This window comes from Gymnoscopelus microlampas (assembly GCF_963454915.1).
Source record: "Gymnoscopelus microlampas genome assembly, chromosome: 24".
NCBI classification, from domain to species: Eukaryota; Metazoa; Chordata; class Actinopteri; order Myctophiformes; family Myctophidae; genus Gymnoscopelus; species Gymnoscopelus microlampas.
Window position 1 is genome coordinate 30,573,034 of NC_139961.1, and position 2,536 is coordinate 30,575,569.

The window sequence follows — 2,536 nt, forward strand, 5'->3', positions numbered from 1 at the left end:
GCACCCCCCTTTTTCCAGTTTTACTTATGGCCTGAACCGAACCCCCCCCCCCAACACCCTGCCCCCTTAAAAAAAACACTGCAACAGAACCAAGAGGCTCCCAAATTGTTCTTATTTTTTTTATGTTGATACTAATTTGTTGTCCTGTATTTTCTTTTCTCCTCTCTAACAAAGTCCAACAAGCTACAGTCATATTTTGTTCAGTCAGCCTGCCAGGGAAATCCTGTCGATCCAAAACTCTGATTAATCAGCATGAGAGAGAGCCACCATTAGCTAATTGCTGTGATCTCTGATTTATTTTAACTGTCCGTATTTTTTTCCTTTCTGGAACTTGTTGGGTTCGTTTGCACTACAGTACTCAATGGGGCACGCTCAGCGGACATGCAGTGCAGACTGACCCCGGCGATAACGTTTGGCGAGGTCCGCAGGGGAGTGCGGTTGGATGGTACACATGTACAGGCTTTATAAGTGCCTGGGAGGAGCCACCGGCTTGGATCGAACCCCGCTGCACATAGACACACAGCTGTCCCCGACCCCCACCGTGCTCAATGTAAATCCTCTTCACCACTTAGCTGTTTGCATGCTGACGGAGTATCAACCTCCACTCCAAGGAGGTTTTGTACCCGCCGTTTATGGGACTACTCTGCGATAAGGCGCTGACGCAGAGGCCCGGTTTTTCAATGACTACTGGTTTGCCTGCTGGTTTTGTCAACCAGCACTTTTTTCCACTTGCCAGATAATATACCGTTTGACATTCAGTTTGAGGTTGGCCAGCATTTTTCAGTAGCATAGCGTTTCCGATTTTCATTTTGAGGCGTGTAGAGATTGAAGACCCTCGTCAACGTGAGCTTAAGCATGTCTGATGGTGTTGGGATCAGATCTCGACGCAGTGGGGACTGTCGATGCTGGCTTTGTTCTCAACAGTTAGCACTTGGACATTTAGAAATCGGCAATAGATGACTGAGGTATGACAGTAAAAGCAAAACAAAAAAAATATATAGAAGATGAGTATATGAGATGTTATTTGATGTCGTCTGGGGACGTGCGCTCAGAGAGTGGAATAGATGCTGTCACGCTATAAGAGACAGCATAACATTTCTGGATATTCTCACTCGCCGGCTTCACTAAAACAATAGGAACTGGATGGTAGATGGATTGGTTTAAAAGAGCAACTCCTGCTAATCGATTGTTTTGCAATTGCAAACATTATGGTGAAAGTCACATCGAGGTAACAGTAGAGTTTTAAAAAAATGTAAAAGTCGACTACAGTAGGGTGGTCTGTTCACTGATCGGCCTCGTGTGATTGGTACATCACCATCTATGTGGCTTCCTGTTGGGTTTTTGTTTCTTTCCTAATCTGGAGGTTTTGAGAAGCTCTCAACTACTGTAAAGCTTAATTTATACTTAGTCGTGCAACCGTGTCACCCGACAAAAATGACCGGTTTCAAACGGAAAAACATGACGTGTCATCGTATGACGAAGTATAAATTATTTGTGTTAACATTGGGGATATCTCAACCCAGGTTCCCTTTGCATCATGTCCATTCTCCGTGTAGCTGGCATGTTGAGCATGATCCTTTCAATAGTAAAATAGAAACCCTAGTGTTATCAAGTGAAAGTTTTTAGGAAGATGTCGTGCACCCCCTCCCAAAAAAAAAGATGGCCCAAAATCGCAGATGAACAGTAATGCCTTGAACACTAGGCGTATAAGACATTGAAGTGGCTTACAAGACAACCCTCAGACTTTTGTTTTATTAGGTTTCCGAAATGCCTAAACCACGCGTTGGCAAAGTGCATGATTCAAATGAGGGTGGGTTTTTCTTCCATCATCGATTAATTCATACTCTCTATCTTGGCAGACATTACAATGAATCTATACATACATTTATTATTAAGTCCTAATTAGTCTGTAGAGTTAGTTCTCCACAGTAAAGGTTAAGGAGAGCAACATTCTGAATACTGCCCCAGCTTTTTTGTTCGTCTGGCACTTTGTATAGTTATGAATGGATGTTGTAGAGGTGATTAATTGGCCCCATGATCTGACACCCAACCGTTTCCTTTAAAAGGGATAATTTGGCCCTGCCATCCTCGGATGAAAGTTTCTGTTGAAACGTGGACTAAGGTTTTTTAATAAAACTATCATGGTGCTTTTACAGAGGTGCTGTAGTTGGGCAACCTCCCACAACAGTTAGAGAGAGAAAATCCAAGTGAGGGAAGTGATTTTGTTTGAGGTCTCTGTCTGATAGGAAAGATATGGTAGCAGCAGTGGTGGAAGAAGTACTCAGATTTTTTACTTAAGTAAAAGTAGCAATACCACAATACAGAAATACAAGTAAAAGGCCTGTTTTACCTGAGTAAAAGTATTGGCATCAAAATATACTTACTTATAGTACAAAAGTAAAAGTACTCAATTTGATCAAAAGTTTTCAAACTTTTTCACAGCTTTTTCCAATGGACCCTTACAGGTCTGTAACTCTGAGACTTTGTACACTCTCAGAGTTATGGGGGTCCGTGAAAAAAAAAGTATCCAAAGTAG